The sequence below is a fragment of the Oryzias latipes genome, chromosome 11 (assembly GCF_002234675.1).
Source record: "Oryzias latipes chromosome 11, ASM223467v1".
Taxonomy (NCBI): Eukaryota; Metazoa; Chordata; class Actinopteri; order Beloniformes; family Adrianichthyidae; genus Oryzias; species Oryzias latipes.
In genome coordinates this window covers 16405688-16428623 of record NC_019869.2, presented here as the reverse complement: position 1 = coordinate 16428623, position 22936 = coordinate 16405688, and the positions used below count along the sequence as shown (strand labels likewise).

General features: G+C 37.8%; 1 protein-coding gene and 1 long non-coding RNA gene across 11 annotated transcripts in view; one reads left to right on the top strand and one right to left on the bottom strand.

The window, feature by feature from the left end:
- Nucleotides 1-22936, bottom strand: part of LOC101156103 (poliovirus receptor) — a 340329-nt gene that overhangs the window by 98643 nt on the left and 218750 nt on the right. The window lies entirely within an intron of this gene.
- On the top strand, nt 10919-21980 carry LOC105353658. Of its 9 annotated transcripts, none has more exons than XR_002874144.1 (14): nt 10919-11343; nt 11865-11975; nt 12116-12187; nt 14014-14190; nt 14267-14997; nt 15071-15215; nt 15298-15380; nt 15506-15580; nt 15650-15781; nt 15879-17923; nt 17996-18084; nt 19174-19319; nt 19738-19891; nt 21529-21980. It is a non-coding gene; the product is annotated as an uncharacterized LOC105353658 (long non-coding RNA). The 9 variants fall into 9 exon arrangements; XR_002874149.1 differs by lacking the exon at nt 10919-11343 and having other exon boundaries at nt 11595-11975; nt 14267-14786; nt 14866-14997; XR_002874148.1 differs by lacking the exon at nt 10919-11343 and having other exon boundaries at nt 11595-11975; nt 14267-14786; nt 14848-14997.

The following is a 22936-nucleotide window of genomic DNA, read 5'->3' as shown; positions in this document are numbered from 1 at the left end:
TGACTGAAATCATGGCTTCTCACTCTCATTTTAACCGGATTTCATCCAAGTTCAGAAAATGATCAAATATGAAATCCTGTCGTTCTCATTTTAGTTTTGTAGTTCAAAATGTAAAGGGTGTGTGATCAAGTTGCTTGAAGCTACTCAATGTTTGTGTAACATCCCTTTGGATTTTTTTGCTTCAAACTGTGGATTTAACATCCAGTATTCAGATTTTCCTCAAGACTTTGTGCCACGGCTGTTGAATCGTAAGGAACAACGACGTGTATATTTTGTCTAGATCAGGGGTCTGCAACCTGAGGCTCTGAAACCACATGCGTCTCTTTTTTACCTCCATTGTGGCTAAAGGATTTGTGTTTTGGATTTCTTATTTTAGTTAATCAAGTTTTGTCATTCATCTTTAGAGTTTTACCCTGTCATATAACTAAGCAAAAGGATGCTAAAAGGTTGAATCCACAGGCCATTCATCCGTACATTAATCCGTAATGACAAAAATTACCATGTTTTACTGTTTTGTTTTTCATCTAATGCAAGTAAATGTGCTTCAGTAGGAGCATCTTAATTGACAAAGGGTGTATTTTATATTGAAAGGAACTTGGATATGCTGGTAGCAAAAGTAAAATGAGTTAAAGTTATTTGTAGAAAAATATCTCCCAGCTATAATTTAGTTATTTTAAGTATTCAATAGCTACTTGTGATAAATGACTTACAGGCCACAGTAAGATAAATAAAGCGTATTTCCCTAACATGAAGTTGGACTTTGCAGTTTTCACTGGGTTTTGGACAGTAAGAAACTGGACCAAAAGGTCCTTGATTTCAAGGTTGCAGACCAAAGCAAAGACTAAGCTATAGCAAAGGATTAAAAATACCACTAAAAACTGATCTTTTTCAGTAGAAAATTATCTTTTTTACTGTGAAATATATTTTTTGGAGGTTGACCTTCTACACTTTTAAGTGGAAGACTAGAAGTTCTAAAAAGAAAAGCTTATAAAAGTTTATGCAGACAAAATCATAATTTTGCCTTCAGAGCCACTAGAATATTTTATAAATGATCATATTTGCACTGTGGCACAGTTGTTAGCGCTCTTGCCTCACAGCAAGAAGACCCCTGGTTCAAGTCCCGGCTGGGGGACGTGAAAAACAACATCAATGGGGACCTTTCTGTGTGGAGTTTGCATGTTCTCCCCGTGCATGCGTGGGTTCTCTCCGGGATCTCCTGCTTCCTCCCACCGTCCAAAAAACATGTTTCATAGGTTGATTGGCAACTCTAAATTGACCGTAGGTATGACTGTGAGAGTGAATGGATGTGTGATTGTGGATATTCTACCCTGCGACAGACTGGCGACCTGTCCAGGGCATCCCCTCCCTTCGCCCATAAGTGGCCGGGATAGGCTCCGGCAGCCCGTGACCCCGAAAGGGGAAAACAGTATAGTAAATGAATGAATGAATGAATGAATCATATTTCAGTGTCATTACCCCACAACATCACCTGTCTCATTACTAAAACAATCATTTTAATGGCATTCGTTAAAACAATGAAATTAGGACACATTTTTGAGAGTAAAAAAAAAAACCTTTGGTAGTATTTCCAGATGGTTGTAGAGTATTAATTTTATGATGTTCTAAAGCACGAAAAAAAGTCCTGCTTTGTCTGACAATATGTGACTCAGTGAGGACAAAAACAGTCTGTGTGCCAAGAGGTTGTGATTTAAAAAATAATTACATTTTTCTACAGCTGTTTGTTAACTGTTTACATGCAGTAGATGTAGATAAAACAGGCCATTGTAAAAAAAACAAAAGATGTATCACCACTTTTCAAAGAAAACAAGAACATCAACTGTTTTTATTGCATTGTTGAGGCTTGCTTTAGTTCTGCTATTTAATCATAAGGAGCCTAAATTACCTTTCAAAGCCTTTCTTCGTTTGGTTAAAGCAACGGTATGACTCAGAGAGAAAAAAGAATTGGACGGCTTCTACAGATCTAATTATAGATTAGCTTTACACAAGTTAAACACAAGGGTGACATATGCAATTGACACTAAAACTAGATGTTGAAGATGAAAGTTTCGGCTTTTAAAAATATAAAAACAAATTCAACAAATGTGGAGAAAGTAGAAACGTGTATAACTAAATCAAAGTGAAAAAAAGCTAAAATCTTCAGCATGAAAGCATCCAATTTTTTGATGTTTGAAGAGTATGATCTTCTTTTTTTTTAATAAGTAAAGTCCCCAATGGATTTTCAAATCTGGCATTTTTGTTTCATTTCCAAATGTTATGAAATGTTCTGATTTAAGCTTCTATTTAAACACAGTTATGACCTTCAACATTTAACTAACAATTTTTCTGTTGCTGTATTCTCACAGATATCAGCTTTTTCACTGCTTCTTTAGAATAATCTCTACCTTAACACTAAATCAGTATATTTAAAACCCCGCAGACAGAAATCCTTTCAACTGTGATGGAGACGGAGAGGAAGAACTGATAACAAAATTGGGAGAAGAAAAAAAAGATCCAGCTTAGAAATCTTGTTTTTGTTAACTGTGGAGAAGAGGTGCTGTTATGTTGAATAAAAGATAACAGATTTCAGTTTAGGGAAGCTGCAAAATAGGGAATAATGCCAGGGAATGGAAAATGATGGTGGGTTGAAAGGAACATGCGGGGGAGATGCAGATGAAGCAGACTTCTAATGCAGACTGCAATGCAGAACACGGCTTTGAGGCGTTAACATGTCAATGATAAAGAGAGCATCACCAGGATAACTCACTTATGAAGTTTAAGCAGAATGAGTTATTTAAATGGACATTTCCTTTATCAGAAAGCCGTTTGAAAAAGGGCTGCAGAAAACACCGATCCTGCAGAAGCTGCCGTCTCTGATTGATTTAATCCATTTCAGTTATTTTATATTCAAAAAAAAAATTAGTCGTTTTCACAAGTGTTTACCCACCCAAAAAAATCTATAAAACACCTTATGCAGATATTAAGGTAAGCTTAGTAAAATACCTTTGAGACATTTATCTTGTGACCAAGTTCCTGTTCATAATTCAATTAAGTTCATGTTGTCTACAAGTTTAAACTGTGTTCTTAAATGATTTTTTCTCAGACACGGTTTGTTTTTGTCAAACATACCTTACATGTTTCGGCGGAATATCTTCTGCCTTCGTCAGAGTCATCATCAGGTGGTGGTGATGTAACGTCTTTAAAAACAGATGATTGTGACTGAGGCGGAGTCACCTGTCAGACTTTGACAAGTGACTCCGCCCCTTGATGTCTGTTTTTTGCTGGAAGATGTTGCTCCAGGTATGGGAGAGCAGGAAGGCCCCCTCATCCCGGTTCATGGAAGTGTGGGCTCGCTTTCGGATCTCCACTGCCTCCATGATCCATCTGCGGTGTCTGTTGTCTTCAGTGATGTGGTTTTCTTGTTTAAATTGGTCCGTCATGGCTGATTTCATATTTTCTTCAATTGCCTGTTGTAGTCTGGCTCTTGTTAGTATTTTGTTTGTTTCCTTTTTGCATTCTTTATGATGTTCCGTTTTTCTTGTGATGAAAGTGCGTCCTCTTTCTCCGATGTATGTTTTATTGCAGGTGTGACATGGTATTACATAAATGACATTGCATTTCCTATTTTGTTCGAGCTTGTCTTTTGGGTGAACCAGTAGTTGCCTGAGTTTTTTATACGGTTTAACTGGGGTGCTGATGTGATGTTTTTTCATGCCCCTTTGGATGTGTTCTGTTATTCCTCTGATGTACGGCAATGTAACCATTCCTGTGTTTTCTGATTTCTTTGTCAGTTTTTTCTTCTCTGCTTCCTTGCATTTCCTCTGCTCCACCTGTTTTTGTCCCTTCTTTATGGCCCATTGGGGATACTGACACCTGGTTAGTGCATTTTGTATGTGTTTTTTGTCTTCCGTTTTGTCCTCCCCATCCGTTACCAGTTCTGCACAATCAAATAAGGTTCTTACGACGAATATTTTGTGAGTGGTAGGATGTTCCGATGTCCATAATAAATATTGGTCTGTGTGAGTTGGTATCCTGTATACTTTTATTTTTTCGTCCCTGTTTTCAGCATGCATGCTGTTTATGGCCAGGAAGTTGATTGAGTTGTCTTTTTCCTATTCATGTGTGAATTTGATTTGTCCCGTATCATCCATGGTGGTCTGTGATCTCCTGTGTGTATCCAGATTTGATCTTTTCCAGAATGTCATCAACGTAGCATTTCCATTGCTCCAGTGCAGACGTTATTGCTTTCTTTTCCAGGCCCTTCATGAAAAAGCTGCACATTGTGCCTGATAGTAGGTCGCCCATGGGAAAGCCTTCCTTCTGTCTGTAAATTGTGTTGCAGAATTGGAAATACGTGGATGTAGTGATTAAACGGAGAAGTTGTGTCATGTCATGTCAGTCGTTAACCGTAAGATTTGTGCATTTCCTTAATGATTTGTCTGCTGTTAACTGTTCCTGCACATTTGTAGTGTGGCTTCTACTGGAGTCCTGGTGAATAATAATATAACGACATGTGAAATGAATATTTCGTTTGCTTCCATCTTTATGTTTTTGAGTTCTTCTGACAGCTGTTTTGCATTTTCACAATGGTAATCTGTGTTTCCTAGGACGGGTTTTAGAATATCGGCGATGAATTTGGATAGGTTGTACGTTACTGATCCAATGCTCTCTATTATGGGCCTCAGTGGTGCTCCAGGTTTGTGTATTTTTGGAGTGCCATAGATCCAAGGGATGATGCTGGCTGTTGGTATGAGGTGGTTGTAGGTTTGTTTGTCTATTTTCCTTTCCTCCAGCTGTTTCAATATAGTCTTGAGATTTTTCTTCTTTGTTCTGTGGGGTCTCTTTTCAGGACGTCATAGGTGTTCCGGTCTTGAACCATCTCATTCATTTGCGTTTCATATTGTTCTGTGTCCAGGATGACTGTGGTTCTGGCTTTGTCCGCTAGTAATATTGTGATTTCTCTATTATTTTTTCAGATTGCGGATGGCTGCCATTTCTTTTTTGGTTACAAGTCCTGTAGTTCCCGTTCCAGCTGTATTTCCAAATTTTGAGTGTGAGTTTAAGCAAAAAACGGACATCAAGGGGCGGAGTCACTTGTCAACAGTCTGACAGGTGACTCCGCCTCAGTCACAATCATCTGTTTTTAAAGACGTCACATCACCACCACCTGATGACGACTCTGACGAAGGCGGAAGGTATTCCGCCGAAACATGAAAGGTACGTTTGACAAAAACAAACCGTGTCTTAGAAAAAATCATTTAAGAACACAAGTTCCTGTTCAGTTTCAGTTTGATATTTTCCCTTACAATATTGAGGCTATTTTCTGTCTAACCCTGACTACTTGTTAATTTTTAGGATCAGACAGACTTGTGGTGCACAGCTGTAAGCTTTACATTATGATGCATTCTAGTCAATGGATACACACCACCACATATACAAAGAATTTCCAAAAATGTAGAATATCATGGAAAAGTGTTTTCAATTCCCTTTCGTGATTCCGTCTGCTGACGATCTCAATGCAGATTTCTTCTTTCAGCAGGACCTGGCCCCCGCCCAGACTATTGAAGTTTTGAAGATGGACGTATCATTTTGAAAATACTTTATTTTGATTGATTAGATGAGATCCTAATCTCCGTCTTTATCTGTTTGCAAAATTAGAGAAGTAAATGATGATTTCATCTCATTATTTTCCAAAATGTTGTGCGTTTTATGAGCCAATTTATGTGAAAATAAACAAATACTTGAAATCAACTGAACAGTAGGTCCTGCATCTATGAAAGTTACATTGTTTGAATGGAATTATTTAAATGAACACACTTTTCCATGATATTTAAATTTCTTAAAAAGGGTCAGTATACTACACACTGTACTGATTATCTCTAGTGTCACCCACTGGATTTTGAATGGGAAAAAGAAAACCCACAGCTGGAGCACATTGATTGGAGTTTACTATGTCCAACTCAACAAATAAGCTAAAAATATGTGATTAGACGAGAGATGTAATGCAAGAGTTTTGTTGAGTTCAACATACCGGTAGTTTGAATTTGAGCCCAAATCAAGGCAGTTGATTTAACAAAAGTACCCCCACAGTTCTGTAAAAAATAAATAATTAAATAAATTTATATATATATATATATATATATATATATATATATACATAAATGCTATGCAAACATTTTCCACTACTTTCCAGTTAGCTCAGGACTGCATTTAGCAAAATTCTTTTCCTCGTGGCCCTTTGCCTGAGTTTATTATTTACCTGTATGTTAGTATTGATCTGGAGCAACAATATGACAAAGCCAAATCAACTTTTATTGGAAGAATCTATGACTGTTGTCCAGTTTCATTAACTTTAGTTTATCTAGTTCATACTTTCATATCCAGCTCTATATCCTCTAAACATATTCCAAAATACTCTGTATTTCTGTTAATATTCTTTTATTCTCTCCTTACATGCTCGTCAGGCCACACAAAAATCCTCCACTAAACAACAAACTATTAGAGACTCATAAATCTAAAATATATTAGCCTGTCGTAATGTTGGGACAATGTTATCGCACATTGTAGACAATCCCAAGAGAGCTCTACTGCACACAGATTTATGTCTCCAGTAACTTTAGAAGCAACAGTTTATCTAGCCTCCATGGAACCTTATAGTTGCTCTGTTTTATGGTTGGGTAAACAGATAAATTTCCCCCAACGTGGTTCAATAACAAACAAAAGGTTCAAGCTTTTAGGAAGGTGTAAAGATTTCAAATAACAGTAATATCAAGAAAAACAATATCTAAACAGTAAAGGAGAAGCATTGTTTTTACCAATAGATAAGAAAAATATTTGAGTTGGAGAGTGGTGTGTTTTCTGAGATAAGCCACAAGCCTGTAGTTGGTGAGAGTGACTCATCTTTTCAGGTTGTGGTGAAAAAGTCACAAGAAGTCAACTCCGTTGCGGACAAAAGAACAAAAAGCAAAGAGTTCTTCAATGCTGATCTATCGACCTCTGCTGCTGGCATTATCATGTCCTCTTTTAGTTCAATGATGGCAATTTGTAAGGTTTGACGACCAAATGCAAAAATCTTAGAACGCATCCAACAATTATAACGTTTACAGGAAACATTTCTCCATTTTTATGCAGCAAACTTAGTCTAATGCCTCAAAGTCTCATGTAACCATCAGAAAATATGTTTCTTCTAAAGGGTTGTGACTGTTCGTGTGCTAAAATGTTCCATTTTATTCATCAAAGAGGAACCTTCATGACCTGAAAAGTACCTATGCTGTTGAATTTCCTTTTCAAAGCAGCTGCACTGGGCATTCGTGTCCATGAGGTTCAAGTAGCACTAATATGGTCTGTTGATTGACATAACACTCATATCTTCAGCTACACAGCAGCTTCAGTGGGTAGAAAATCTCTTTCAGAACCCACAAGTTAGGCACCAGGTAACCAAAAGTACATTACTCTTCACTGAAACTGTAGTTTAAGTGAAGTACTGCGAAAATCTATAGTTTTTGCTGGTAAACGTTAAAACATTGGCCGTACCATCAACTTACAATATTGTTAAACTTATGTTTTTAACTGTTTATCACTACTCTTTCCATCCATCCATCCATCCATCCATCCATCCATCCATCCATCCACAGAACTGCCGACTCCCTTTTGGGGTCACACTTTGCTGGAGCCAACCCAGTGCCAACACACACACGCACACATGGGGTAAAATTGGAGATTAACCTATGAAGCACGTTCTTGGACTGCATGAGGGAGTCTGAGTGCCTGGAGAACACCTATGCATAAACACTGGGAGCATGCAAAGTCCACACAGAAAGATCCCATAAGAGGTTTTGGACCAGGTCTTCTCACTCTGAGGCAGGAGCGTTAACCACCACACCACCGTGAAGCCTGTCAGACATTCCCAAGATGAAAACATTGACAATGAAGCCATCAAAATCTTCAAGGGAATGCTTTGTTATGGCTGACGACTGCGGTGGCACAAGGATTCCACCAATCGCAGCACACCAGAAACATGTTGTGCACACGACCCATACACAGCTTTGAAAACTCTTTATAAAGTGGGCCCTTGATATGTTTTGGTTAATCTTTTGCAGTCTTCCTGATTTTTTTGTGTGCAATTTTGCATTTGGCTGTAGACATTGGCTGTAGACTTTCCTTAGGTGTCTCCTGTACAGAATTCGTTTACCTTATTTTTCTCTGAAGGCTTGGACTTTGAGAGTTTAAAATGGAGAAAAAAGTGTGAAAATGTTCATGTCTGTCCCAAAGTGTTTAAAGTTTGTAGTCAGAAGTTTTAAAGCCTAAGACTATTGAGCTGTTTTTAACTTTCAGGTCAAAAAGACCAGTTTTTTCCCCTTATATTATAAATCTAAAAATCCCTGAACCCAGAAAATAAAACTCCAACAGCTATCAACATTTCAGCTTTATTTGATCTCGCACCACAATTGTCAGTTGGTTTTCTATAAATACTGCATTTGCACCAACCATTTTTCTATTGGAAAATCTGTTTCTACTTATCCCAAGGGAGAAAATAATCTTTGGGTATCATTTTCTTTATCGTTTGATTACATTTCTTCTCCTCCTGATACAAAAGCTTAGATGTGATTACTGCAGCATGGGACTTATGTAAAATCAGGCATTGTTTCAAGCTGTCGTGATGAATGCAGCAGTTCTCTTTGTCACATGGAGCCCATGCTGTGAGAGGCTTGTTCGGAAAAAAAAAAAACATGTTTGAAATCTTAGAAATTTCTGCAAAGGCCTTACATAGAAAGCTTGCTTCCCCTAAACAGATTTGATCACAGAAGCAAATGAAAACTGTATAAGATAATGACAAACATAATGAAATCAGGGAATAGGTTTTACTATGGACATAATTCTTCACAGGTCCTTCACCAAGACACATTTTTGTGCATTCATTGTACTTGGTGAACGACGAGTTTTGATGCTAATTATAATTACTCAATCACCTCTGAATAGCCTTAATTACACCATCTGTCGAGCTGCTTCACTACACAAGTGTGGAGTGCTGAACTCACAGAGTTATAATGGAGATTCCAGTAAAAATGAATGTCTGCAGTCATTTAATGTTTGACTTTTTCAAACACTCCAGTGCAGCTCTTATAACTCAGCTACAGAGTATTTTACTGTATTTTTCTTAGCAGTTTTCTTTTTTCACCGCTTTCATAAAAGTCGGAACTGTGGGTTGATTTAAAAAAATGTAAATTCCAAAATGAGCCAATTTTAGATTAGCTTTGTAGACACAATGGATGTTTCAAAAGTGATGATTATTTAGTGAGCACTTGTTTGAAAGAGCAGAAGGCCGGGCTTTGTGATGGTGGTTCAAAATGTACAGCTGGATAGCTCCAACATTGCTCACCATTGTTCTTGTGCCAAAAATGTCAGGTTGGGGGTGTGAGGGGCTATAAGCTAGCAGGAGAACCCATAAACCTATGGATGATGGGAAGTGGGGACAGGGTTTCTCTATGCCAACGGTCCCACCCACAATTCAGAGGCAATTTGTGCGAACTGCAGAAACTATGTCCTAGGAAACAACACAGGTTTTCATTTGGGTTAAAAACGCATTATCATAACTAAAAGAACGCTATGAATGCTTTGAAAATAGATCAAAAGATGATCATAGTGGGACTTTAATGTGATCCTGTTATCAGGTTCCCCTTTTCTTTTTATCAATCCACCCATTGCTCCAAAAAGCTAAATGTATGTCCATTATTATTTAACTCTGTCACAAAAAACAACCCCAATCACTGAACTGGCATAAGATTGATCATGTAGTGTGTTTAGTCAGTGTTTGGTCCTCCCCCATCCTTCTGTAGCAATAGTATATTCCAGTCAACATCAAGTCGAAAGATACGCAAATCAGCGAGTATAGGCAGCATTGCCAAACTTTCCAGCTCAATAGGGCAGGTTTTATTGTGACTTTGCGGTCAAAAATTGCATTAGGTGGATGTAGGTAATTTGGGCGGGTTTGGGATGAGTTTGGGAACTTTTATTTCCTGCCTAAAATACATTTTAAGCAGGGACGGGTGATCAGGGGAGAGGCAGTGCTTCACCTGTCATCTTCCTTTCCTGCAGTCATAAGATGTAAAGCCTACTGACAATAAAATAAATTTGTCAGATATGTCAGATATTTCAGATATGACGCAAAGCTGCACTGAAAAGTCAAAATGAGGCAGGAAAACAACTGAGCTTTTGTTGTATTAATATAAACAATAGATCATTTGTTTTATGAATGCATATATCCGTATTGGGAGGATTTTTTCTTTACTGTTGGCATTGAGCAAAATCCCTTTTATGACACAATTAGACAAAACAAAAATAACTTTTTGGAGTCATCTCAGGTTATATTTAATTTAGTTGTTAGTTTTTTATTTAACACTTGTACATTTTATATTCACATTAACAGGTTTAAAAAATCAATTTTCTCTTTATTATGTTTCACAAGGACATTTGCTTATATTTTACCACACCTAAATTCATGAGAAGTAAAAGAAAAAGAACAATTTCTACTTTTGTTCATGATGGGCTAATAAGTTGGGCAAAACATCAGTGGTTTTTAGTAAAGTTCATTAGGAGTCCATGATTTCATGTTTTTTCTCTGACTGACTGCAAATATGGTGGATGTAAAATCATTGAAACCAACCCAGTCTCATCCTAAAATGTGTAGTAGCTACATTTGTCCACATGGAAATGCGTGAGAGTTTTACAAAAACGCCCCCTAAACTGTGAGGGGATACGTTTCATTTTTCTATTCATTTTCTACGAGCCTTCTCAGGATCACGTGACTTTGGAGGTTTGGCCTGCCGTGAGCAAAAAACATGGCGGATGCACGTTCATTTTTTCGGTGGAATATCCCATAAAACAAGATATTTTGAGGACTAATTTTTATTTTGACAACATTTCTAGTGAGAAATATACCATTTTCTTTTAAAATATGCTTTCATTTAGGACATACAGTTTGTAGTTTGCTTGTTTCGTTCAACTTTTTCTCCCAAAAGCTCTGTGTTACGTTGGAGAAACACGTTAACTTTCATTCATATCTGCAGACGTGCGCGTGGGTCACGTGACTAATATGTTTCTCTTTTTTTCCGCAGAAAATTGTAAAATATGAGTGAATATGGACTGATTTTTTTTGAAAACATTTCTAGCAGTATATATCCCCTTTATTTTCGTAATATTGCAGACATGAAGTTGTTAGTTTGTTACGTTCAACTTTTCCTCAAAGGATCTGAAAGCGTCTGATCTTTTCCATTCATATATGCGGGCTGACGTGGGTCACGTGACGTGCCTTTCTCTTTTTTTTCCTGTGGAAAATCTCGTAAAAAGGTACGTTGCGATTTATTGATTTCATTTATTTACATATCTAGGGACCCGTGTATAGGTTTTCTCTTTCCGTGTTGCTGTTGCGGCGATCAGGCTTTGATTGACATGTGACAACAAACCGGAAAAATGTTGAGTTCAGGGACGGACCAAAGAGTTCTTTAAATTGATTTTTCTGCATTTTAATTTATTTACACTACGAGTCTAATGGTGTGTGATTAAAAAAAAACTATAAATATTATGATAAATGAGATGAAACAATTATTTTGATGGAGTTTATAAAATAATTAGCATCTATTATATTCTTTTTTCTTTAACTGTCAATTTTTTTGACGTATCTCATATATTATAGTATTACAATGAAGTGCTCTAATTTATCTGTTAAAAAAGGTTTCATCACTGTTTCCTGTAGTAATTCTCAATAAAGTTTTAAATAGGATATATTAAATAGGATATATTATCTAAAGTAAACAGGCTTTTAAGCCTTCAATTTGCCCCAATTGACATGAAGTGCGCATTTCGAAAAGCCAGTGAACGCAGCGTCATACGGGCACCCCCACCCCACTCCACTCCACCGGAAACCCCCGGATGAACCCGCAGGAAGGCGCTCGGCTGAAGAACTCTTGGACAGCTGGAAGGTGGGCGATGATTTGAACTTTTCTCTGTAGAAATGTAATGTTTAGATTTGGGAAACCAGAGATGGTTTTTAGTAAAAACGTGTTGGCTGTTTAGGATTAACGTTGAATGACGAGGCGTTTTTCCATCTTAAATTTAAAAGGCCGCAGCATCACGGTGAAGGCCTCTTCTGTATAGAGGACGGGGGCGGAAACGTCACGTGGTCTCCGCAGAGGTAAGTTTCCTTTTGGGTCATTTAGCCAGAAACGGGGGTCTGCAGCCCTTTAAACAGCTAAGAGCCTTTGTAATGTCTCACTGTCCAGAACTCAGTAGGACCCACAAGGTTTCTCTTCAGCCTTTAGAAAATCAAACACTCATTTGCATTTATGTTATCTTGGAAACTTTATAACTACTGGGGTTTACAAAGGCTTTTTCTTTTTTACACATTGTAGATTTTATGTTGTTAGTACATCTCAGCCAGTATTTCTTTAAGGGCCTACATCATGCAACATCAACGTTTTAAAATTTTAAGTGTATTGTAATGTTAATTCCTCACAAAAACTAATCCACAGCGGTATTTTGATCCATTCACGCATCTCTCAGCATTCCTCTTAAACCCTCTGAGCACCAGCCCCTCCCAAATCACAATAAGAGGGTCCTCACATTGTGACGTCATCATAAGTGAGGAGCAGCCTCTTCTAGGAAGAGCCTGTGCAGCTAAACCGCCTCCAGGCTAACAGACACGCCCACTTTCTCAATGGAGCTAGTGGTGATCAGCAAAATGCTTTCATTGCACAATATTCACATCCATCTTTGCAAAAGTTTGGATGGAAGAAACGCAGAAACGCTGCCGATGCCGACTCTAGGTTGATGTCATGAAATGGGCGACACCCACAAGAAACGAAAGGCGGAGCCTCAGAGATCAAGGAAATAGTTTATTCTAAATGGCTAGCATGGGATAGGCCCTCTAAATTGTGCGTATTGACCTCAAATTTATTTTTTGTGGTACGTTGTCAGGTTTAAAAAAATTCGTCATAAATGCTGGAATTTCTTAAAATATTGTGCATCACCGCTTGATAGATTATTGAAGCATTATGGGTACTGTAGTCAGGAGCCTGGCATAGTAATACTTTGCTTCAACTGTTGAGTAGATCACCAAGTTGAGTAAAGTTTGACTTATCTGACTGTTTTGTTTTGCGTGATGCGCTGTGTCGTCTGAAAAATAGGATATTTGTTTGAATTAAAAACATTTTTATTTTTTGTCGGAGAACCACAGAGGAGGGGTCAAGGAGCCACTTGTGGCTGTGGAGCCTCAGGCTGCAGACCCCTGGTCTAAACAGTTATGGCTGATTTGACTGACCACATTTATTTATCCTAGCGTTGTCAACAAAGTTAAAGAGCCGCTCCAATGGAAGTCATGTTTTTAAGATCAAACATTTTTCTCATTATTGAGAACATTAACAAAAATATAAACAGATACACAATAATATAAGATTAAAACTGTTTCTGAGTATTTATTCAAATCCCAATGGATCAGGAGAAAATGAAACTCATTGTCTCAAAAAGCTCTTAGTTGTGACGCTCTAACTGCCATGAATGAGCCAAAGTCTCTACTCCGCTCCAATTCTGATGCATCCACTTGCAGACAAAAACCAGTAGATCCATTAATGTCCTGAGTTCCCTTGTCTGAGCTGGTATCTGGCTCAAAAGTGTACACATGGATAGCTCCAATGTTGCTCATTAATTTTTTTTTTTTTTGTTATGCTAATGTCGGCTAGGGCTTGTGAGGTGCTATAAGCTAGCGGGAGAGAGAATCAACAAACGGTTTATGGGAAATTAGCAGAGGCAAACATCTGCACCACAGCTCTGAGGTGAAATTCTTATGAGCTGCTGTGCTGCAGAAAAATGTCTTTAAAAACAAAATGATCGTAATTAAAAAAAACACTGGGAACGATTTTATAATAGCTAAAAATTCTGTTAGAATGTCTGATTCCTGATTCTTTTGTGTGTGTATGTATATACATAAAAGAACCTCGTGTTTTTTTCCCTTTCCTCTCTCAGACTGGTCAGTTATTTGGAGACAACATGCACAAATAGTTCCTGGACTGATCTTCTGCTAACTTTGAGGTGGAGAGGCTGTCAGGTTCATCTGTTTCAGGGTCCTGCATGCTCTCCCTCCATGTTTGCCGTAGCAGTGGATGGAACTTGCAAAATGTACTGTTTTGAGAGCCAACTGGGGTGTGTAAATTTTTTTTCCACCTACATTTTTGATGGTATAAATGTTTTTCTTATGTAAACTTTTCTGTTCTTTTAGGCTCAGTGGTTATTTTGAAGATGCGTTTCTGACCAAAAACACTGTGGAGACCTCCTTTGTGAACTGCATTCATGGGGAAATAGAAAATGTAAAGTTATTTTCATGTCTTCTTCCTCAAGAAAAGGAACACGCCTGCATATATGTTTTATTGTATTTTGTGTCATATCATCATGTTAATATACGACATCTTCTGGCAAAGTAAATGAGGAAGGATCGCAGTCTACCGTCGTGGAGTTTTGCTGAAAGGACTGAACATGTTCCATCCATCCATCCATCTTCTTCCATTCATTCAGAACCAGGTTGTGAGGGCAGCAGTCTAAGCAAAGATGCCCACACTTCCCTCTCCTCCAGCTCCTCTTGGGGGACCCCGGGGCCAGCTGAGAGACGTAGTCTCCCCAGCGTGTCCTGGGTCTCCCTTAGGGCCTCTGCCCAGTGAGACATGCATGGAACCCCCCCCCCCCCGGGAGGCGTCCTCCTCTGGATGTAGAGAGGAAGTGGCTCCACTCAGAGCTCTCTCCAGGTGAGCGAGCTTCCTGAACCTGTTCCGTTGAGATATTTTCATGAACCCCTTCTATTTGCAGAAACGGCTTTCTCCACAGACCGTGCAGTTCTTCTGCTCTGATGTAGTCTACGAGTTCTGATCGCATTTGGAGAAGGTTGGCGTTCCTTGTCCTGAGAGGCAAGACCTGTTGAACATGTGTCCTTTTCAAGTTTACTCTTGGATGTGTGAGGTAATAATTGTCAACGGCTTATTTCTCATTATTCCTGTTGGAGTTTTTTTTCTAATCCCTTATGTTTCAAAAGTTTGCAAACATACATTTTGGTTGAAATGATGAGGATCCGAGGATGAAATCAAGAAGGGACAACATCAGGGAAAGGGACTGAACCGACTGAACAGCTTCCTCTCTTCAGCAGACACATGTTCCGAGTACATATGTGTCAAAAACTGGTAAATACTCATTGAAGATGCATCCTTTTTGTGTAATTTGTTTTCTCAGTTTAATACATTTTGATCCTTTCATTCTGCACAGACATCCTCGCCGTTCAGGCCAGTGGCTGGAACAAGCGGAAGTCAGAAAAGCTGGAGCAGACGTTACCAGAATGATACCTCCAGGTAAAGACTGTGGTAATGTTGTAGATAAATGTTGGCTTGTTTCTTTCATGTTACTCTCATGCTGTTGATGTGGAATATCTCATGATTTCTTCAGTATTATTAATACATTAATCTCTTCCCACAAGGACCAATCAAAATGACCCAGAGAAAAACACTGAAGGGCTTTGTCTGAGCATCAGGAAAACAAGAATCAGCATATGGTAAAAATCATTTGTTACACTTTCTAAAGTTGTTGCATAACTGATCAAGCATGATGTGATGGATTGCAGGTTATGGTGCCATGGTAAAGAACTAAAGGCTCTATGATGTCATGCTGCTGACCAGACTGTGGTTGGTGAAGTCCAGCAGCACTGCGGGTCCTTGAAGTGTGGTTGAAGAGCTCTCCTCCCAGCTTTTGGAAGGTTCTGCCCCGCAAAGCCAGGAGGTTTCTCTTTGTGATCTGCATGGATGTCCAGGGCTTGTGGCATTTATGTGTTTTCCTCTTCATTTCATTCTCAGGCAGCAAAGAGGCATTGATGGAGAGAGGACGTGAAGGACTAATTGTCTGCTGAGGAGGAGACTTTCTGCAGTTCAAGCCCCAGTTCCACCCCTAAAAAAAGGCTTATATGAAGGAAAACCTCATTTCAACTTTGTACCAATAAATGACTTTTAATTGAAATGAGAGATTTTTTTTCTGCACCGCACCAATGAAGGTTTTTTCAACCTAAATTTCAACAATTACATTATTTTTTACCTCCGTTCAAGTTTCTACAACACTAGCTAAACATTTCAGTGCTCACACCTGTGCTGAAGACACTTCTCATTTTATCTCAAACGTTTGGCCTTTGATTTGTATGTCCAACACCTTAGAATGAAACACTGACCTATTAAACTCATATAATAAATGTGCTATGCATCTCCAAATCCTTTGTCAGGGTACAGACTACATTTTAATTGTAGCAAGACTGAAGTAAAATGTAACAAAATGACAATGAGTTATCTTAAATTAGGGGTAAATGACATGAGAAATTAAGAATATTAGAAGTGTGGAGTGATTCGTGTATTTATCAGTATGTTAGCTGCAGGAAGGGTGCTGTCCTTGACACGTCCCTTTACTCAGACAGGATGACAGGTAGGGAAGGGGGTAGCCGATGATCTGCTCCAGTATCTTCAGCACTGAAGCTTCTGCTGCTCTTCTTCAGTTTGATCTGAGAGCCAGACCATGATGCAGTTGGACTGGCTGAGCGGTAGGTTGCCAGCAGCTTCAGACGTGCTGATGTGCCTTGTTGATAACATCCTGGATGTTAGGAAACCAAGTTAGATCAGCTGAGATGGGGATGCCCAGGAAAGGGAAGCTGTGAACCTTCCTCTGTGCCTACTAAAGTCCAAGATGACTTTCATGGTCTTTTATTTGCCGATCAGCCTTACACTATACAGTTTCCGCACTACAAAGTTCACCTCAGTGACCTTTCATAAGTCTTTGTTATTGGCAAGTTAATTACTTATATCCAAGACATGGAGATGTGCATGGTGGGTCCAGTATGAGCAGGATTTGGGAAATGGCAGTTGCCAAGAACTCACATGAAGTTTCAAGGTTTTTGCCTTTATTTGGAGGAAAAAAAGTTTTTGTCCTTTGTTTGTTGTGCAGAATTGCAAACCTAGAAAGAAATCAAGTTGAAAGAATTTATATAAATGTATTTGCCCTTCTTTTGACCCTTCTACATCATGAATATTTGGTGGCTGTTGCTTGGCGACTGTGAGATCTCTCCATAGGATTGACATGGGCTGGGCCTCTCCATGACCTTGATATGATTGTTCTTCAGCCATTTCTTGGTTGCCTTGGCTGTAGGTTCTAGGTCACTAACCTGTTGGAAGACCCATCCATGACTGATTTGAAGGGTCCTGGCTTAAGGATGGTAGGAAGTTCTCACTCAAGATTTTTCATTAATGGCTCCATCAACGTGGTGACGTAGCTCTGTGCAGAAAAATAGCCACAAAGCATAATGCTTCCACCTCCATGTTTGACAGTGGGGAAGCTGTTCTTGGGGTCATAGGTAGCAATTCTTTTCCTCCAAACCCAATGGTTGAGTTGATGCCAAAGAGCTCAGTTTTGAGCCAAACATTCCATTATGCAGAATAAACTGATAAAGCAAACCCTATTTTTCAGTGTGTGATTTTCATTTTTTCATAAATCTTAGGACAATTTAGAAGATAAAAGTAACAAATAAATGAAAACAGTATAATACAGCAAATATGTAAATATTTGATGTGATGAACAATGCTTATCTGATTTAGACCCAACATGAAATGTTTTTTGACACACACAAATCAAGTTGTGTTATTTAATGCTCGTAATTTAGACACAAATGATAGAAATGTTAGGTTTATATGCCAAAGAGGCCATGTGAAAAATTTAGTGCAAATACGCATGCGTGCGCGCCGTGCACATAAAGCCACCCCACCCCCACGTATCCGCGCGCCGGTCGGTGGGTGTTGGGCGTCAATAAAGGTAATCTGGTTGTCGCGCTTTCTGCATCTCTGCGCGAGCTAAAGAAGTCTCAAAGGTAAGAAATGTGAACACAAGAGGCAGTAATGAAAATACTTTATGGTCATCTGAATGTATTTTCATCTGACAGATGAATGCCGCTGTTGTTATCACTGTGACGGAAGAGCGGTGCTGAAAAATACGGCCTCCATCGAGAGACTGAACGTAACACGACTGCAGGTTACTATGATGATCATCATAGAAAAATGTATTAATTATTTGTTTCGACTGTATAGTTATTGTGGTGGAGCAGAGGAAGGGAGGTTTGTGAGAATCGGGGTTACATTAGCTAATGATTATGGCAGCGCTCGCGCCACCGCCGGTTTCCCGGCAAAAAAAAGGAACAGTAATTTACTGATATATTAAAGTGTTATGATTGACCTATTTAGGGTTTTTCTCCAAATTTACACAAAAAACGTTGTAACAACGATCATCTCGACTTGGTTTTGTAAATATTTTAAAACAGTCTCTGTCTCAGAGACCTGGACTGACTGACTCCTCCCCCTCACGTTCCAAACAGGAAGTACAAGGAGCCAAAATCCTTTAGACTTCTAAAGAGAAACAAACAGCTGTTAGTTAGTCATTCTATGGGTCAGATTAACCATTCTTGTTGTGATACCCTTTTCAACATGTTTTTGCTAATTCCAGTTATTTGTTTTACAAAACTGTTTCTTTATCACAAGTTATTCAAATTATAGACTGACCAACAGATGCCTCAGTAATAGCATGTGCCACCTTGAATGTTTGTTTGACAAATTCCACCAAGCTCACTTTCAGTGGAAGCAGTGTGGACTTTCAACAAGCTTACTCCTGATTGGCGACAGTAGTTGCCATAGAAATGTTGACTCAGATCAATCACTGTCAACTGGCTCCAACGTGGTGACGTCTTTATCACAGAGAAACGACGACAGAATTGACTTTGTTATGATGGATCTGGAAGTAAATGGGTGACGTCACACTCGCTCAGACCTTTTCTCTGATCCAGTCAAACTGCTTTTTTACCAGTTTTATTCCAGAAATCATTTTGGATAAGAGGAAAGACATCTTCAGCTCAAAACCAAGTCTTCATGACCTTTTTTTTTTATAACTTTTCTTTTTAAAATTCAGAAATAATAACCTGCACATTCTTACAAAACTGTTAGACTTCAATTGCTACCTTAATTTAATTGTAAAACTAACAACCATTGTCATTAATATGGCAATATTTTCCCCAAATCTTATCAGAATGTGGAACTGGAGACATAAAAATTCTGCTTTTCCTATTTTCAGCTGAATCTGCCACGAGGCTCGACAACGTCTTCCATCAACTGCAAAGCGGTGATCGCTGTGGCCGCCAAAACATCCAAATGTCAGGCGGGCTACAAAGATTTCAGGCCAAAAGAGAAAGCCTCACATGTGATGAAGTGTCTGTATTGGTATGTATTTACCATCTGTGACTCAGAGTCATTAACCAATTGTTGATCTGTTCACAGTGTTATATGATAATTTAAATTTTGACGATGACGATACAAAAATTGCTGCCAAACCTGCCAAAAAGTCCCGTCTCTTACCACACACATGTCGTGCCCCTAAGGTGCCCTAAGTTACCTGATCAAGCAGAAACGTGCTTTGCCTGGATGAAGGCCTTGTATCAGGTATACTGGTAATAATAATTTTACATTCACCTCAGTCTGTTGTTTTAACTCATTATTCATGGAAGCTTGATGACACAACATCTTCAATCTGCTTGAACTCTAGTTTGATTAGAAACTTTCATTTGTGAACCGTCAGCAGATCTTGTCATGTCTCACCAAAACAACCACACTAATCATTTTATCATTTTCATCCATTAAGGTTGGAAAAACCAGCAGCCCTCCAGTGCTTCAGCCGTCCAACCATCAACCGTTTCAGACATCCATCCTCCCACCACTTCAACCACCAATCTCTCCACCACTTCAGCCCCACAGCCGTCCACCAGTGTCCCAACTCCTGACATTTTACTATCCTGGTACAATCTTATTTTTCTGCACAGTTAGCAAAAATGATATGTTTTTTAGATATTCCTGTGTTTTTTTATCCTCAACAAATGTTTCTCCAAAGAAATATGAAAATACAGAATAATTCATCTGGTGGTTATTTTTACACTTTTCCTCAAATCTTTAATAAGAAAGAAATAATTCAGTTCAAGTTTACTTTAGCTTTTCTTTTTAATGGGCATTACAGTTGATATAAAACATATAACATGCAATTAAAATGTTTTGTAGTTAAAAACATTTTACACACTATTAAAAGATTCTATAAAATATTATTTAAATAAAAAAGGATTCCTTTCCAAGAAAATGTTGACTACCGTATATCTTACAATAGTAGCCCTGGCGTTTATTCCATCACAGACAGAACAGTGATGGTTAATGGGTTTATTTTGCAGCAAAATTTCATCAAGAAATGCAGACAAACACCAGCAGATGAACATTTCAGGATTTATTCAAGTGATGAGAACATTGGATTGTGTTCTGATCAGCACTGGCTGTTGACGTTTCTTTTCTCCTTGAAGCATCAGCCTCCGTATCAAAAATCATGTTGGTTGTCATGAGGATCTCTTTCCTGGAGACACGCCCACCTTTCCGTCTTTGTGCAATAATTCATGTTCAAACCAGTTCTTCTAATTTGTCGCTTTTCTTTGCATTTCCACCAGTAAAAAGTAATACGACAAAATACTTGCAGAATTTGTAAAGATTTGGATTTTGTATTATTAATTTGCCTTTTTTAGTCTTTTATTATAAAATAACTATGCATTATTACTTTATTTTAACTAACACATTTATCTTAGTTTACAGTAGTCCTCTTAAACATCTCTTAAACAAGTTTACACTTTTCATCTTTCAGAATGCAGCCGTGTGATTGGAGGAAAAGATTAATATGCAATGAGGACATTTAAAGAAAAAAGGAGCAGTTTTTATTTTACATTATTACTATTTTAAAGTAGAACTCTAATGTATATAAATGCTTTTTTATTCATTTGTTTGGCATATTTACTGTGTTAGAGTTCTGATGATTGTTTTGAGTGGTAAACGTTTTTATTTTATTTATGAAACCCAGATGGAGTTAATGGAGTGCTCGTCATGTTTTATGTTGTATATATTATTAATGAATTTATTTATTTATTTTGAAGTGCCTATTTGCAAGTAAAGAAGGCGGGGTTATGGTTAAAATACGTACGGACAATCCAGCAACGTGCCTCTTCAACATGAATTTCCATCAGTTTTTTTGCTTGGTCGCAAATAAATAAGTCCAAATAATAATCAGCCTAATTTGTTTTTTTGTTTATTTAAAATTATATTAATATTTTCTAATTTTCTTTGTCAATAAAAGGACAAAAGGGGTAGATGATGGATGCATGTCCAAGTTTTATTATTCATGTTCTACAAGTTGTTAGATATTGATTATTTGATGCTTTTGTGCTATGCGTTAAAAATCAATTTAATATTGTAATTATTCATAAATATTTGAATAATACTAATATTTCCTACAAAGGATAATTGACACTAATCAAATTAAAAACAGTCGTCCTGTAAGCACTGAGTGAACAAACTGTAGCCCATTGTCTATCACTGTTTGATTGAACCTTCTCTACTTTTCTTGCAGGGGGGGGTCATGGCCTCTACGCTGGATTCCAAAAAAGAGACAAAAAAAACCCCGACCTCAACCCCCACTCTTAGTCAGACATGTTTATTTTTTTATTTACAATAATAAATAATATACTATGTACATTTATTCTGTTTTACTTTTTTATACTTAGTTTCTTTATTTCCTATAATATTTATTAGTAGTTGTTGTTTGTTGATGTTAGTTCTTTTTAGCCCCTTTTATGTTAAAATAGACGTAAATGATCCAGATGCTGATATTCTAATATATAGACAGATTTATGAATGAATTATTCTCAACAGAAGTTCAACACTATTGTGGTAGCAGTCTGACTGTTTTACTGTTTAGTTTTACTGCAATCTGTCGTGCCTCACCCACTGTCCATCCCATAAAAAGAACAATTCTACATCATTAACCTTTTATTATTTTTATTCATATGGCACATTCATAAATACAAAGTTAGAAATTATACCCCCCATTTTTCTATCTTTATCAATGAGTTCAAACAAAACATGAACACAATAAGAAACTCTGACCATAAGAAAGCATTTAAAACATTCAATCTGTGCGTCAGTTTCAATGTTTTTGTGAAAAATTTCATAATAATCCTCTGGTTTGTTTCTTTCTTGTTGCTGTTGGGAATTGTTGTTTTGAATTGTTACAGTCAATAAAGTTTGTATAAAAAACAACTGCAATCTGTCATGCGACATGATACCTGCAAAACAAAAAGTTTGCATTAGTAATGGAAACATTAATTTCTGTAAAAAAAATAAAAATAAACACCTGTTTGTCGCTGGGCTTATTTTTAGAACTTAACCTTCCCGATAAACGTGGGACCAATCACAAAACCAGTTTAGAGCCAAACGTCTTTTTTTATTATTTACAGTGTATTTCTAAACTCAACTAGTTGATGTTGAAAAAATACGCTTGCATGGACGTTACGACAGAGTACATCGGTCCCTAGAAATGTTATTAAACCTAAATATTAAACCTCAGACGATCTTATTTTACGAGATTTTTCCACAGGAAAAAAAAGAAACTCGCGTCACATGACCCCACGTCAGCCCACAGATATGATGGAAAAGATCAGACATTGTACACAGCATTTAGACTTGTAGTGTGAATACTTTAACATGTAAAAGATTATTGAATAAAAAAATCGCTAAGTAAATTTAGAGAACTCTCCAGTCTGTTCCTGAACAACATTCTTCCGGTTTGTTTAAATGTCCTTCAAAGTCGCAACAACACAGCATGAAACCTATACACGGGTCCGTAAATGTAAATAAAAATAATTAATAAATAGCAACGTACCTTTTCACGAGATCTTCTATATGAAAAAAGAGAAAGTCACGTCACGTGACCCACGTCAGGCTGCATATATTTATGGAAAAGATCAAACGCGTTCAGA